The sequence below is a fragment of the Bacillus rossius genome, chromosome 11 (assembly GCF_032445375.1).
Source record: "Bacillus rossius redtenbacheri isolate Brsri chromosome 11, Brsri_v3, whole genome shotgun sequence".
Classification (NCBI taxonomy): Eukaryota; Metazoa; Arthropoda; class Insecta; order Phasmatodea; family Bacillidae; genus Bacillus; species Bacillus rossius.
Window position 1 is genome coordinate 5,379,892 of NC_086338.1, and position 18,067 is coordinate 5,397,958.

General features: G+C 34.7%; 1 long non-coding RNA gene across 1 annotated transcript in view; it reads left to right on the plus strand.

Moving 5' to 3' along the window:
* Positions 1 to 5,719: 5,719 nt before the first annotated feature.
* The window catches only part of LOC134536600 (uncharacterized), a 68,416-nt gene continuing 56,068 nt past the window's right edge, over positions 5,720 to 18,067 (plus strand). Inside the window, exon 1 of the long non-coding RNA XR_010075816.1 lies at positions 5,720 to 6,205. This is a non-coding gene — a long non-coding RNA (uncharacterized LOC134536600). The remainder of the gene's footprint in view (positions 6,206 to 18,067) is intronic.

Consider the following 18,067-nt stretch of genomic DNA (forward strand, 5'->3'; position numbering starts at 1 on the left):
GGGGGGGGGGTGGTGTGGCCTGATTCACCCGGCGCGTCCCGTTCCGCGGCGCCTGCACGTCTGCGCACGCTTTCTCTCCCCTTTGTGCTGTCCCTACGCGTAACTCTGCCGGATTTTCTGCGATTCGGATGGCGTTTGCGGCGTTGTTATGTTGCCACACTAGTTGGGCGCCATTTGACGCCTTCTGCCTTCTGCCAAGGTGATGTTGAGGGTGTGGAGTTGCTTCTGGGCGCCAACTAACAATAATAGCTACGTGCTAGTGCGTAGCCGAGACTCTTGACTCAGGGCGTGATGTCGCCACGTGGCCGGCAGGCAGTAAGGGTCGTTCCGTCAGAGTTACCCCCGGCTGTTTTAGCCACCAGGGACGCTATACTACGGGCGTTGTAACAAATACGCGGGGCTCGATTTAAAGTGGTTTATTGTCAGGCACGCTATACATGCGCTGCGTCGTGCATGACCCGCTTACTGGGAGCCGCGCTCTACAGGACACGTTTCTGATGTGCTGAAAACTCACGCAATTCCGGTAGAGATGGCCAGTGCGGAGGTCAAGAAGCTCCGCGGGCGACTCGCGACTAGTCTCCTTGGAGGGCTGTGATTAACTGGCGATGGCTGTGACGTCTGCACGACTCCCCAGCCTCGCTCCCGCGAAAACGTGTCGTGTGCAAAAGTAATCCCGGGCCATGCACGCCGCCTGATCGCGCTAAAGTCCAGAATTACAATTAATATTTAAGCATAGTCATTACTTAATTAATATTGTTTTTTAGAGTGCTGAATGTTAATTTCAAAGTCCAGGTAATCAGGTCACCTAACAGTACCCGCTTGGTCGACTTTCGCGCGGGCGACAGTCGATTAGGCAGGGCAGCTTACGTTCGAGGCGTTGCACCACCCTGCACCCAGGTGCGTTCATGTCGCACATGCTCGGGGCGAGGCGGCGATGCGCCATAGCGGTCTGTGCGGATTCGAGGAGCACCAATGTTTGGCGTCAAATGTCTAGAGTTTCCTTCAAATATTTTACGTATAGGACTGGTTCTAAAATATGTTGGATGTTGGATGGGATCAGCCAATCAGAGTTATCTAAAATAAAGCGGCCGCTTTTGTTTCCGTTTCTGAAGTGTAATAGTTTAAATATCAGCAATGGCGAATGGGAAATAAATGCAGTAATTGAATTAATACTATTTTATTTTCTGCTGGAATATGTAATTGTTATTGTATATTATCCTCCAATTGAATCTGTATGTACGGAAGTGCAGGTTAATATATTTGACTAAAAGAAGTTACTGTAGTTTTGGAATATTATGGTCCTTAAACCAGAAAACATCTTCTATTCAACTTACGATCATTATTTGACTGCTATACCAGTTTTGCTTATGTTCAGGTATTGTTGATACACTAAATTAAAACAGCAAGCATTGCGTACAAAATGTGCCATCAGGAATGAGGTATCAAAACTAGGATATGCATTTCGGAACTTTTACCTACAAATCCAAATTAATAACACCTAAAATAAATTTTAAAATATTTCAATTCAGAGACTTAATGTAACTAAAATTATTTTGGCTTACCCAATCAATCATTCTTATAAGTCATTGTTCTCCTTATTTTACAATAGCTGCTACTCTGTAAGTATTGTCTGGAATTTTCTGGAATATAGACTCATAATTTCCTGACAATAGATGGTACTGACTTATGTTAAAGCAGCATCTCTGAGTAAGCAAGTAGCTCTGGTGATTTGCAAGAAAGGCCTAGAAATATTAAAATTCTGCCTACGTGTTCAATTATTATTATTTAAGTTTTGAAAGTAATACCATTTTTCGTGAATGTAAATATTTGTGTAGCAGATCCTTGTCTTTAAGCCTATACTTCCCAGGCTATACGAAACAAGCATACCTGGTCTAATATCTCGTTAAAAAATTATTTTAAAGAGATAATGTGACTGAGGTGAAGTTAGCTTAAAGGCTCAGGTTGAGGTTTGTAACAGTAAATACACTTAATTCAAAATAAAACAAAATTGCCAATTTCTAAACACAGCAAAAATTAACACATTCACTTTAAAGTATAGGAACAATTTTGATGAAATACAAGTGAAAGTGTCCATACAACAGCAGCTAGTTGGGTGAGAAAATAAGCGGGAATGAGAAGGGATATGCCTACTTGCAGATTTACATTTAATTATATGTTTTATTCTTACTAAACATACCTTTAAATATTGTTTTTGAAGAGCACTATAAATTGCACTACAAATTTCAGGTAAAAATTTTGAGATGGTGTTGTGTGGAATACTTGTAGAGAACATAAGGGACTTAAATGATTCCCCTGTCGCCAAAAATCTTAATGTAACTGCCAGCCTCTGCTTTGCTGGTATAGACTGGCACAAATGAGTATCCTTCTTTGCAATGCGAGACTCCACAATTGAAAGAAGAAGATCAAAACTTTCAGAATCCATTATTACATAGTTCGGAAATGAATCGGCATCTTCGTATCGAAGTTCATGACAAAAAGGGGTAAAACACCATTTGTTTGCCGGGAAAGTATCCACTGTCTCGTCCACCATCTGCGTTTCCTTTTCTTAGATCTCTCTTCTAGTTTACTGAGACTTGCTACAATTGCAATTACAGCTACAGCTTTTGAAACACTTTGATGCTCTTAATGCAGGCATTCCAAACACCTGGAAAACGTAAATTTTAAACTGTGTATGATCACAATATACCTAAATTGGAATATAACCTACTTAAAAAAGCCCGCGTTCCTTGACCCAAAATTTGTTTTTGATTCTAAATACTGTCATTTACAGTTCTCTACAGAATGTTTGGTAAAACGAGCTCACTCAAAGAAAATTGATAGTGTGAAATGACTTCAAATATATTTTACATTGCTCGTCAAATAATATTGAATACAATATATTTGAAGACGTATTTCATCCAAAATCACCCTTCAAATTTTGTTGTCCAATTTATTGGATACAATATATTTGACAGTGTGACAGGGCCTTTACCGGCTTGTACAATTTTATGTTCCAGTGTTAAGAGATGAAATAAAATTACCCAGCAATGTATCATGTAATAAAGACATTGAACAACTGTCTGTGATATTTGTGTTTTAAGCCACATATTTGCGGACCACTTGTTGGAAAGTATCACAAGGTAGGAATAAAGTGTTTCAGTGTTTTAGGAATGTTTTCTTCCAGAAGAAGTGTTCAGGTAAATCAGAAACTGAGTATGCCTTACTGCCTGCACTATGGTGCGTAAGTAGTGGCCGTAGTGGGAAAGGAGCATATTTAGGAATACCAGCTTGGAAACATGTACAGTACCTGCCGAGAATGCCAAAATACCAAAGTATTTTTGTCATGGTAAATGATCTGGAAGTTTGTTTTGCAATCTTAATTTGAGATTTTATATCAAAATTTAATAGTACATGTGGTAATTTTGGAGACTATTAGTTTTTGGTAAATAAGTCAATAAGGATTAAAATGAAAGATTTTAAGCAGGGAAATACATATCTTTTGAAGAATTAATTACATAAAAATAATAATTGTGTTATTATTGTACACTAATAAATCTTTCACTTACAGCTACCATTTTTCAGAATTATAGATCCTAGTTAACCTAGCAAACCTTTCACATAGTGATCATTTACCATGTTACTCAGGAGTTACCATTCTTAAGAATTACAGCTGATGTAAAGGGACATGGTTAATAGTAGGCCAGACAGCTTTAGAATGCAGTTTAATTTTTTTTACTTCAATTAATAATTATAAATGACAGGTCTGCAAGAAAATTTTTCTATGCAAAATTACTAGCTCACTTAATATGAAATTAATGGTAGGAAGAGGGAGTGGTGACATGGAGTATGTACTACAGGGGAGTGACATGGGGCCCTTGCTGTTCATAATGAAAGATGTCTGGGAAAGCATGAGTATATTAAGATTGTTCGTAGGTGACTGTGATATACAAAACCTTGGGAGGAGTGGCACATCTATAAGATGAAATTAGTGTGTTGGTCAATGAATAATGGAATGGGGATAAATGTAAACAAAAAATAGATGGTTAGATTCACAAGAAATAGAAACATAGACAAGCAAGTATATTACTGGAATATATTGCAGAAGATTCTGTAAGCAATAGATGATTATAAGTATCTGGGATTAACACTACAGAGAGACCTAGACTGGAAAAAAAAGATGCAGTGCATGATGAAGAAGGGAGTAGGGGTCTGGGGTTAACTGCTATGACACTAAGGAGAGAAATAAAAGTCAATGAAAAGGCATATTCCATGCTGGTGATACCAGATATGGAATATGCCACAGGAATTTGGGACCCGTACCTGGCGAGGGACATTTAAGAGTTAGAAAGGTACAATGCAATGTAGCGAGATAAGTGACAAATATGTGGAGGAGAAACAATAATGGAAGAAGGAAGATGCATAGACCATCAGTGATGATGATGGAGCTTGTGTGGAACACACTGTAAAGGAGGAGAAAGAAAGAATGGTGAAATTGTTTAAGATAATTAAAGGGAGGGGATTTTGGAAAGCTGAGATAGGTAAAGGGCAGAGGGATCACATGTGGAAGATCCACAGGTTAGAATGCAATGGATTAGACAAAATCATGTCACTGCACGCAAATATGAAATTTGATAGTTAAAGGGCCATTAAATATTCTTAGAATATTTTTGGAGGTTAGTTATTACCATAAAACTTGTTGTATTCTATTATATTCTTAATACACTAACAAAGATTGGCTTTGTTTACTACTGCAAATGAATATAACGTGTTGACACTTAAACATCTAGCAAGAAAGCTAAATGTAATATTGAATATAATTACTTATCAATAACAAACATAAACAAATTAGCATTAAATAACACAATGTTGTGAATATTGCAAGAACAGCACGCATCACAATGTTTACCAACAACACCAGTTTAGATTTTAAAATACACATTTTAGCCTAATTTACGGTTAAATAACTGACAACATAAAGATTAAATATATTACTCGCGGAAACACATAATACATTTAACGTGTACATAAATTACATCAGTCTATATGAATAGGAAAATTTAAGAAAGAGCCATTTAGAGACGTGATTAATTTGAATTCCCGCGGCAATGTGGTCTAGCATGTACGTCAGACGCGATTGACCAATAACAGCAAAATAGCGGGATGAGATGACCTGGTATCTAATGACCTTGGGAATGAAGTCTCCACTTTGTCTATGGTTTTTGTTTGAAAGTGCACTGTCTTTGCCGCACACAGCCGTAGCAAATATTGTAATAGGATAATATGGGAAACAGACAAAAAAAATGCGAGACATGTTGTTCAGCGAACCTGGCGGCGTGGACTGAACCTACGCTTTGGAAACGGCGGTAAAAGGCATTGAAGTGTGTTTGGTGCTATAAGATGATGGTTCTATTTGCGAATAAATAAACACATTATTATGTGAACAGTAATTCAGAATGGCCGGAAATATTTGTGCGGTGTTTGGCTGCAAAAATTACAACGTTACTAACTGCTCAAAGTCTTTTATCAGATTTCCAGCGGACGCAACGCAGTAAGTGTTTCGCGTTTCGCGTATTCACAATTTTAACCCCTTTGTTTTAAATTTTTGTCTCTTATTATAAAGTAATTATTTATTATTATTCATTACCATTCTTGTAACATGATTTGTTTACAGCAGTTTCTTTCGGTTTAATTAAGGAATTTTATTTAAAATGCAGTCACATTTTCAGGTGAGAAATTAATTTAATGCATACAATTTACTTCCGTTACTAAAACTAGTTGTTCTTGTTTCCTTAAAAATAAAACAGCTGGAAAACCAATTAGATACTACATACTACTTGTTCAGTTATTTTGATAGATTATATTTTGCACATAATTACATATCTATCTTTGACACATACCTTTAAATAAAGCCTGAGAAGAGTTCTGTATGAATAATAGCATTAAATTTGTTTGAATTTCTAGTTTTGGTAAAAACAGCACTTAATTGTGTAAACATGTTGCCTTTAATATGCACGTAAAATTGAATTACGCGGGGCTTTCTTCAGTCCACGCCGCTAGAATGCGCTGCAGTCTGGTGTCTCGCGCTTCGCCAATGCTAATTGGCCGGAGTTTCCCATATTATCCTATTACAATATTTGGCCGTAGCCTAATCTATGAGTCGTGACGTCACAATATGTTTGTTTATTTCTACCCGTTAACATGAAAGGTAAGCTTCTTCATGACCTTAAATGTTTGTGTGTAGAATCTTAAATTAACTAATTAACACCCCGTGACCATACACGGTCACAGCAAGAAAAATAACGGTAAATATGTAGTGTACGGATTAGCGTAAAAAAAAAAAATCGTACAAATTTGAATTAACTTTCATTATATGCTCTTTTACGTCCTCTTTTCATAACCGCCTGCGGAGATAAGAAATTCCAAATACTTTAGGAAATATAGAATTTTTTAATTATCATATTAGGGCAAAATTTGTTAAAAAAAAATTTAAAATTCCGAAAATACTATTATTCTGTGCTCTTTAACTTCCTCTTTTCATTAAACCCGGCGGAGATAAGAAATTCCAAATACTTTAGGAGATATTGAATTTTGTAAATATGTAAATTCGCGGTATATGCGGAAAAAAATGCTAAAAATCCGAAAATACTTTTATTCTATGCTCTTTCACTTCCTTTGTCATCCTTTGTCACGGCTTGTTTGGTCAGGTCAGTTACATTATAAATATTTTAAAACTAAACAGCCATTAAAATTAATTCACATTATTTTTTATTTCCGCTTAGTTTGAAAGTATTAATAATGTAACTGACCTGACCTAATCGACCATTTTATTTATTACGCATTCACGAACACGGCAAAATAACAAAAATGGCGTCGTTCAAATGGTTGTACAGGTGTTGTATTGCTAAATTAAAAAATTCTATATCTCCTAAAGTATTTGGAATTTCTTATCTCCGCCGCTTTTAATGAAAAGAGGAAGTGAAAGAGCATAGAATAAAAGTATTTTCGGATTTTTAGCATTTTTTTTCGCATATACCGCTACTCCACATATTTACCTTGAATTTTTAATTTTCATCCTGTGCACTTGTGCAACGTTCATTATTGCTTGTTTACAAGTATGATTTTTTTTTTGCGACGTACGTGAAACCTAAGATGCACATAAATATCTGCCATCCCCGATTACACCCGAACAATTCACCTTCGGCCAACCTTGGGTTTATTTATTAATATTTATATTTCTCAACCTGATTATTTTAATGTAGCTATACTTACCTAACTAACCGTGCATAGTGTTTTAAAGTGTTTTAATGTAGCTAAACTAACCGACCACTTTTAATATTTGAATTCATTTACCTGCGCAAAAATAAAACAAATCCCGAAGTTGGCTGGAGGTGAATTGTTCGGGTGTAATCGGGAATGGCAGAACTTTATGTGTATTTCTGTTATTTAGGCATTCACGCGCACCCGGCAAAATATAAAATGGCGACGGTCGAATGATTACGTACGTCTTGTATTGCAAAATAAGAACGGCGATATCTCCAAAAGTAATTGGTATTTTTTATCTCCGCAGGCGGTTATGAAAAGAGGACGTAAAAGAGCATATAATGAAAGTTATTTCATATTTGTACAATTTTTTTTGGAGCTAATCCGTACACTACATATTTACCAAAGTAACTCAATTCAGGAGAAGGAAGGGATAGAGTAAGAGTAAATGCTTGCCACAGTGCCCAATTATATAGAGCATCCCACTCTTAGATTGCAGTGTGGAAGTAAATGGGCACATTCATAGAGTAAATAAAGTACTAGTACAGAGTGGACACTCAATGCTATTGCAGTTCTACGTTTTTTTTTTATTCAGAAATGCCCTAGTTGCTATACAAAAACGCAAACTTGACAAACATTAAAACGAAGTTGCAATGGCTTAAAACCGAGATAAAGTACTTTCTGGAGTAAGACTTACGTTTCAAATTATAAGTAAATTTTAATTTAAATACAACATTGATCCTAAAAAGTACAATTTGCAGTTAATATGCTTAAAACACTAATTTGAATAGTAGGTAAATTTGCAGCTTCAACTGAATGTTGGCGAGCTTGTGACTTTTTTCGTGCATGCATTAATATTTATAAAAATATTTATTTTATTTATTTTTTCCCTTATAAGCAAATCATTTAACTAAATATCGGTAAGTAAACGTAACATATAATAATTTAGGAGAGCAATATTTTTAAAACAATAAGTAAATTTCTTACCTTCGGGACAGTGTTTGCCTTAACCTCATTTCGGTTAAAAATGTTTTGTTTACATATCATAACATTTGTTAAAATGCATAACATGTAACATATTTTCGGATTATATAAAATTGCTGCATTTTTTTATGTCCAAGAAACAATTTCTCTTTCACTAGGCTGAAGTTGGATTTATCCAGCTTTATTTTCCTTCCCCTCATTTCCCCCACACAATACGCACAACAGAATGACATATCAGCTCTATCGGTACAGCGTTTAGTTAATACTTTAAAAAATATTTAAATTTTATAGTATTGCATAATAGTGTTATTTTTTTTATTTTTTGCCTTTGGCAAATGCTGTTCGCTGCAAACAACATATTTATATTTTTTTTTGATGTAGCTTACCATGCGCACAACAGAAGAGCCTAACCGATCTATTGTTGCCACCTTGATTTATGACCGGGAAAAAATGAAACTATTTTTCCCGGCTCAAAGTTGTGTTATCATTTTGGTTTAGACGATTTTGAGAGAGCTGTACGGCATGTACAACACATTTTGTAATTTCTTGGTATAGCACACAGTACGCACAACAGAAAGACATATCAGCTCTATCTGTACAGCGTTTTGTTTAAGTAAAAAAAAAAATTTAATTTTGTAGTTCTGCATAATGGTGTTATATTTAGGTATCAACTGCCTTTGGTAAGTGCTGTTCCTTGCAAACAACATATTTATAATTTTTTTTATGTAGCATACCATGCGCACAACAGAAGAGCCTAACAGATCTATTGTTACAACCTTGATTTATGACGGGAAAAAAATGAAACTATGCTTCCCGGCTCTAAGTTGTGTTATCATTTTGGTTTAGACGATTTTGAGAGAGCTGTACGACATGTACAACACCTTTTCAAATTTCTTGGTAAGGCACATCATACGCACAACAGAAAGACATATCAGTTCTATCTGTACAGCGGTTAGTTTAAGTAAAAAAAATATTTGAATTTTGTAGTTCTGCATAATGGTGTTATATTTTTGAATCAGATGCCTTTGGTAAGTGCTGTACGCTGAGAACCACAAAATTATAAATTTTTGGATGTAGCATACCATGCGCACAACAGAAGTGCCTAACAGATCTATTGTTGCCACCTTGATTTATGACGGGAAAAAAATGAAACAATGTTTCCCAGCTCAAAGTTGTGTTATCATTTTGGTTTAGACGATTTTGAGAGAGCTGTACGGCATGTACAACACATTTTGTAATTTCTTGGTAAAGCACACAATACGCACAACAGAATGACATATCAGCTCTATCGGTACAGCGTTTAGTTAATGCTTAAAAAAATATTTGATTTTTGTAGTATTGCATAATAGTGTTATTTTTTTTATTCAGATGCCTTTGGCAAGTGCTGTTCGCTGCAAACAACATATTTATAAATTTTTTGATGTAGCAGAGCTGTACGGCAGGTACCACACATTTTTTATGGGTAGTGCTGTACTAGAATTTTGTTTCATGTGTGTAGAGGTGTCCTTTTTTCCTGTGTTGCATTTAGTATGGTTAGTGCTGTACTCCATTGTATCTATATAATAGTTAGACATGTACTGTACAGGGATGTGTATGCTGTACATTCATGTATTTCCTTTCATGTTGCATTTTGTTTGGGTAGTGCTGTGATTCTTTACAACTAGAATAGAGCTAACTCAATTGCAGTGTTGCACTTTATATGTTCTGTTATGTACTTGCATTTCCTTTCGTGTTGCATTTCGTATGTGTAGTGTTGTACAGTTTGTTGCTTTTTGTATGGGTAGTCAATCACTTGTTGCACGTTTTATGTGTTGTGCTGTACAAAAAAGTGTTGCATTATTATGTGTAGTACTGTACCATTGCGCAATTTCTTTTATTTGCGTGTTGCATTTTGTATGTGTAATACTGTACACAAGAACGTGTTGAATTTTGTATCTTCAGTACTGTACCGCTTGGCTCCGCCCACATCTCCGGGTGGGGGAAATGAGGGGAAGGAAAATAAAGCTGGATAAATCCAACTTCAGCCTAGTAATGTCTGTTCTAGTAGAATCACGTTGATTGAAGTTAACGTTAGGATTTTCTTAGGTACCTACCGAATTGCATTACAAATCGCAAACAAAACTAATGCATAAAAAAACGTGCAGAAGTATTTAATCATTAACACAGGCAATGTGTATTTCTGGCAAATTTAACTGCCTAAGATGTACAATTTTCCCACAAAAACTGAAATGAAGCTGTTACCAATGGCATCTAATTCTTTATGGATTAGGTGAAAGTACAAATCTTTCTCGTATCTTCACTTCTTGAAGAGAGGTGTATAGCAATTGTTAAGGAAAAAAAACCTAAATGTCAACATAAAAATTTAAAAGACACTTCATTTTATCGCAACCCTCACCTCAGTAATTGTTCCATATCACGTATCCAAGTTTATCCCTTGATCCTGTTGGCATGATCATGTATGATTTATCCGGTGGCACATGATGCTTGCTGTTTTAATTAATGTTAAAACAGCAAGCATCATTACCATTAGTATCAAGGGATAGACTTGGATACGCAATACAAAATTTTTACCCACCTTCCTCTCGACCTAAAAATAAAATTCATACAAAACATTGTGTGCTTGTCCTCAATGTGCGACTACACACTACCTAAAAAGAGGAAATTCTGTAGGGCATGAAAACAAAATGCTCATCACTATTTTAATTACACAAAACTTTTATTTTGTTTCGTTTTAATAATTTACACATAGTTTTGTCAAGCGGAAACTTAAATAAAAGTTAAGCTTAATTATTATTATCTCTTCTCTTGTTGTACCAGCAGTTAACACAACACGTAGCCGAATCAGGCATGTTTCATAACAGTGATTTATAAAGTAGTTCATGAAATCATTGATATTATTTAACGAGATTACTATTTCAACATGATTGAAACAAAATTTCCTTAGAAATTTTTTAATTTAACCTAACATTGCCTAATTCAACGCCGACGCCATTAATTATGGAGTTGTTGGATAAACAAGTGGTTCAACATGCCAACGAAAACTTGTTTTTTTTCTTTTAAGTAAATATATTATTTTTATTTCAACACTACCAATTTATGCCATAAATTTGATAAAATGTTAAAACAAATGTAATATTTTTTTAATCAACGTGGTATTTTGATTATAATTTTCGTGCTCAGATGTTAGATAAAACTGTATGGCAACTAAAAAATTGTGATTGCCTTGCCCTATAAAGTGTCCCCTCCCCTGGGCGCATTCTCTCTCTCTCTCTCTAACACACGCCGATTACCTTTAGCGCTGTCCTTGTTTCTTCTTGCGTTGTTGCCAAATATCAAACGAAATTAAAATTTTAATTTTTGGACCAAGATTTTTTTCATATTGTATAGCATCGAAATACGCATCAGTCAATGCTTATTTTGAATACTTAACAATATTTTAAGTGTCCGAAAAAATTAAAAAACATAACTTATTCACTGCGAACTGTTTTGAAGTATTCCGAGATGTTTCACATAAAAAAAAAATAACCTACATGTGTATTTCATTCAGATTTTTTTTATTAATAAATTAATGCCTTAGGACACCACCGAACTTATGTTAAGACAAAAACTATACAGGTTTCACTTAAATAATTTTTTTAATGTATTGAAATGCATTTTCTCACAAACTGACACATCAAAAAGTTGACCAGCGTAAAACTTTTTTTCTATTAAAGATAGATGGGGACGAAAGTGTGAAAAATGTTCACAATGAATTGAATTAGTTTTTAAAAGCAGCTCAATCTCAATTGCTTCTACAGTTTCCGTGGAAATATCTGTTAAAGATGTGTCATCAGTACAAGAGCGCGCTGCAATAGAGGTTTCTCTCACAAGCTGCCGTCGTAAGAGGAAACAGGGTCGTGTGTTTAGATAAGTGGGGTTCTGTCCTGCAAGCAATTTCAAATACATGGCTTCCTTAGTCAACCATGTATTTCCTTAGACACAAATTTCTGAAAACCAGCCTGCCAGTTAGTATCGCGTCTCACGACGAAGCAACGCGTTGTGTCCGGTGACTTGTTACAGTTATAATTTTGACAAACAAATTATATATTAACATACGTGATTTTATTTTCTACATTTATTTTTATTACGTACATATAAAATATGGAAATTATAACACCGAAAAGAAATTATATCGGTAGGCTACGCGGGAGGGAGCGCAAGATTGTGTTGAATGTATTTGAGTATTTTTCAAAAAAATATGAGTGTGTGCAATGCAATTAAGGAAGCTTACCATTCTTCTGGTCAGCTCTGTGCTACTCTTATGGAAGGGGTATCAACATTGGTCAGCAGTAGCGATAGTGATTAAAAGGTATGTGATGTTATTTATTTCTTAATCAAGTTAACGTTACATTTATCGTATAAATTCCTATGAATGAAATGTGTGTGAACAGATTCTTGTTGTAAGTTAAAGTTAAAAAAAATTCCTTATCGGTACAGCCTAAAGGCGCAGGAAGATTTTGATGATTATATTTCTTTACATTAGAACAAAAAGAGATTTTTATATCCTTAAACCCATATTTTTTTCTTTCCCTTGCAGTAATGGTTGTTACAAAATATATTTTAATCAAATCTTGAACATATGTAAAATGTATCAAATAAATACGAAGGAATTTAATAGCGATGATGGTACAAAATTTTTAAATTATTTTTCTATCCTTCTCAACACCAAGCATCTTATCAAACATTGTTTTTAACAAAGTTTTGGAAAATAATTATGATATTTTCAAACAATTGAAACAGATTTGATAAGGTGTCTACTAAGGCAGTTACGTTTTTTTTGTCAGGTGAAAATATTTTTCGAACCCATGCAGTTATGGCTGGTCGTATCAAAAATTTATTTAGAAAACATTTTTTGGCATTAGGTACTCCGAGTTATCATATGTTAAAACGGATGCGATATTATTCATATTATGGAAGTTATTGCGATTTTTCTGTTTTTCAAAAAATCTTCCCCATTTCGACCCAATTGTTCGAATTTTTCCCATAACTACTCGACCGAGAATTTTCATTACCGTATTTTATTTATCATTTTGGACATGACTTGTCCAAAAATACGGCATTTATCGGGCCCATGAGAATGTGATTTTATATATATGGGATTTTTAGAACATAAAAGAAAACTATAAGAAATTTTCGTCTACAATAGGTATTTTTTATTTGAAATTTACATAAAAGTGGCATTATTACAAATTTATATGTGTAATAGTAAAAATATTATAAATTACGATATGATTTCTTAAAATGCTTCTTGTTCGATCCGAATTACAAAGACACACATCTCCTGAAATTCGTAATGTGTTAGAGATTTGGCAACAGCGCACGCCATAAGCCGTGTACTGCAATCTAAGAGTGGGACGGGCTATAGCAGCCTTCAAATTCAAATATGACATGAATTTGACATGTACAGTGCAGTCACAAACTAAATACGAATGGTTTTAGTTTTTTTTTGCTTCATCACAAAGATACTCCTTCAGTATCATATAACCAGATATTGTCTTGTGTTTTTTCATACTCAATGCTATTACTGTAGGGTAGGGATGAGCGTTATTTAACGTAGCTGTTATATTTGAACCGTTATCAAATAATAATAGTTACTTTATTGTTCTCATCGATTATCATAACAGTTACCAAGAACGATCAGTAAAAGCTGATGGAGAACATCAAGCAGCCGAGCACACAGCCTATCGGCACTGGAAAGAACTCAGCTCCTTGTTCTAACGTCATTCCCGTTCTGTATAATACTATACTGTTCCCAGTTCTTGAATAACAGTTTAGCACTTTGTTGATATTTGTGTCCCGATTTGAGTTAGTGAATTAACAGCCTAATAATGTACGAACCAATTAATTATGTACATCAATTTTGTGTTTTATTTGTTAAGGTGACTGTAAAATACTTGGTATAAACTACTTGGAACAAATTGCTAACTGTTTATTGGGGCCTATATTATATATATTATTTATAAGTAAGAAAATGTATATTGTATAATATTTTATAAATATTCCTTTTTTATGATAAACTTCAAATTTTAAATAAAATTTATGTACTTAGTTAAGATGAGCGTTATTTACGATAACAGTTATAAACAGTTATGAAACCATAACAGGTTCCCTTATGTTTCTGTGTTATCAAGAATGCATATCGAATTCTAGACTGCTACAGTAGCGCACACGCCTGATCTAGCGAGCAAATAAAATACTATAACTTCAACTCCTGTACTGATGCTAGGTGTTGCCATATGTTCATTTCATTAACTAAAGACCTGGGAATACTTTTCTTTATCTTATTTAAAGTAATGATTGGAAAATTTAAGAAATGAAACAGAGTTTTTAAATTATTAACTTACTATCCCACGTCTAGTAATCCATACTTGTTCGCTCTAACGAATTCTTGAAAGTCTTTTTTGGGATACGTTTTTCGCAGTTCTTGTGATCGTTACATACTATGGATTCTCAAATTCTGAAGAAACGAATCTGGCGATACCGGTATTTACACAGTTCTCGTTATTCAATAACAGTTTAGGAGTTGAGTTCTTGGGAACTGTTTATTATACCCAGTTCTGGACAGTTCTTGCAATAAATATATAGCTGAAAATGTAACTTTTTTGAATTACAATGCAGGCTGGTCGATGAAATAAATTTCCTATTTGTTCTCTGATAAAACTGCATATTGGATATTGTTTAAAAAAAAATGCTTAGTAGATACCTAGTTTTAAAATTTTGTTGCTTTCATGCGATATGATTTTAAAAACCTTTCATTATTTAAATTTGTTACCAAAATAAATAAATTATACTATAAATATTTAACCTAGCATATTTTTTGGGCTTATGTTACAATATAGTGGTCTTGTTATAACAGGATTGATGGTTAATATGAGTTTTACCAGAATTCTCAAATAACAGTTATTCAATAACAGTTTAAATATCCTGTTATTCACCAAGAACTGTTATGGAAATAACTGTTACAGAAAAATAACCATTTAGATCATCACTACTGTAGGGCCGCGACGTCTTGGCATGAGGTTTTGCGGGGAAGAGTAAATGAGAGGGGAAGCAGCTGCGCGCGCACATCAGCCGCTATGCGGTTCATAGCAAGAACATCAGGCGCCACTCTCTCAGTCTGAAGTGAACAATGGAGCCCGACGCAGGACATTCAAGATACAATAAAGTAATACATAGTGGGGAGAGGGGAATTATAAGTAGTGTAATCTAGTGTTGTGATGAAGAAGCTGCCAGCAAATGTCTGCTAGTACCTTTGGCAAAAGTAACCGAAAGAGCTGCGCGATACACAGGTATAAGCCTAAGATCAGTTTCGCGCATCTGAAAACACAACAGAGAGACGCCAAATAAAAAACAAACACCACCAGGCAAAAAAACTAAAAAAAATACTTACATTATAAGTTTTTCAACGTATTCTCTGTAATTTTAACCGCGGTTTGTTTGTTTTGCACTTGGCAATTTTCCCGAAATTTCTGTATAGCTTGTTAGAATATTTGTTTACTACAAGTGTACCTGATATTGCTACACTTTATATTACATTATATTATATATTATATTACATTATATTACATTACATACATTATATATACATATACATTAGGGCCTATATATTGCATTATATATTTTATGATATATTAATGTATATTGTATTAAATATATTATTTATTTACAATCTATATGTTTATATTTATATATACATATAACTTTCCTTTATTTGACCGTGAAACAGCCTCACATGTTTAATTATTCATTTCAGGCCAAAAAAACTGGGAAACATTTGTTGTCAGTTGATGACTTTGATAGAAGAGTGATCAGAGACACTATCCACGAATTTTATGCAGTAAAAAAAGTGGTTTCCACAACAAGGAAACTACTGCCAGTTTTAAAAGAAAAAATTTGATGGAGTTGGGGAAAGACATCGCTGCGTAAAAAACTCAAATAAATGGGTTTTGTGTGAAGAAGCCAAAATAAGCGAATGCTTCTCGAAAGATCTGACGTTGCTTGGCCATCACGGTACCTGACTCAGATGAAACAGTGCAGGGAGGCTGGGAAGAAGATATTTTACATGGATGAATCCAGGGTTGATACTAATTTAACCTTTCAGAAATGTTGGCAAAAAAGAACGGTGACGTTGGTGTAATGGCAACAGGAAATGCAGCGCACAGACCGATAGTTGTAAGCGCTGGTTCTAGGCAAGGCTTCCTTCCTGGAGCCTCTCTTGTTTATAAGGCAGGCACAACAGGAGACTACCACGGCCAGATGAACTCTGGAAACTTTGAAAAATGGATTACGGAAAAAGTGATTCCAAATTTGCCATCTGCTTCAGTCTTGGTTATGGATAATGCTCCATACCATTGCAAGCAGGAAGACAAACCGCCATCCAAGTATGACAGTAAATGTGCAATGGTTGCAGAGAAAAGGTATAGAATGTGACAATAAAATGCGGAAAACAAGACTTACCAAACTTGTTGAAAAACATCGACAGAGAGAAAAAGTTTCAGAGTATACAGGTTAGCTGAGCTACATGGCCATCGTGTAATTCGTCTGCCCCCCTATAATTGTAAATTAAATGCTATTGAGCTTGCGTGGGCCAAAATGAAGTGTTTAATTCGTGAGAAAAATACTTCGGTGAACTTTCGTTGCAAGCGTTGCAGTCGCAAACCACCAGGGCCTTAGATTCCACCACAAGCCCCGACTGGGAAGGTTACTGACAACACGTGGTCAGTAAAGAGGACGAGTATTGGGAAAAGGACTGAGACATGTAGGATGTATTGGAAGGTTTTATAATAAATGTGTGTAATGACAGCGATGTTCAGTGCATCTGAACATAGTGATGCAACTACTGACAGTAGTGACGAATCTGTTCTTGCTGTCCCATTGTGACATTCATATACATGCTGCTATGCAACACTGTTTATTTCAGATTCTCTAAACGGCCAAAATTCATTCTTTTATGTTTGAGAGAGTTATATTAATTTAAATACAATTGTTTTAAAACTTATTTGTCAAAAAAATGTTTTTTCAGAGTACTTAGGCTTTGTTTGATAGGATATGCTGTAAATATTATATTATGTTACTATTGTGTTATGACTGTGTTATTTTTTTTTGTTTTAATATTATTGTTGCCAAACATTGTTACTATTGTCGTATTTTTAATGTTAACATTATTTCACACTGCTGTCATTCATCTTAACTTAAATCTCTACTGGCTGCTAAATAGTGTTATAATAGCATGTCATTTGTGTTATTATCTGAGTCAAAGTAGAAAGTACTAAACGTTTTGTCAGTAGGATTGTACACGAAAAGAATATAGGTTTATCTATGGGTCAATGTTTTATAAGATGGTTTGTTAGAAATATGGTTTTCGGCCCTCTCGAAATGACTAAAATGGTTCTTTCAGAGTGCTGTTATGGAAAAAATACCAACCTGAGTGCATAAAAGTGGTAAGGTTCTTGACGTGCGTGAAAGTGTCATGTCGATCGTCTTCACGTTTCAGCCAAACCAAATGGAAAAGAAAGCATCAGCGAGGGAGTTACCTGCAAGTCTTAATTAATTGTGTTTCCTACAGCAACCCACAATTACAAATTTAGTTCTTAACTTTAAAGTATTGTATAGCTATGTTTAACTATGTTTAACTAAGCTGCCTAGTTGAGCAAATAGTGCACTACCTTTAAATAATAAATTACCGTAAAGCATTATCGCATCTCTGTATCATTAAGATCTGCGCTGTGTTGCACCGTTTGTGAGATTGTTCTCGACCAATGTTTTCGGAACGGCATGAAGACTT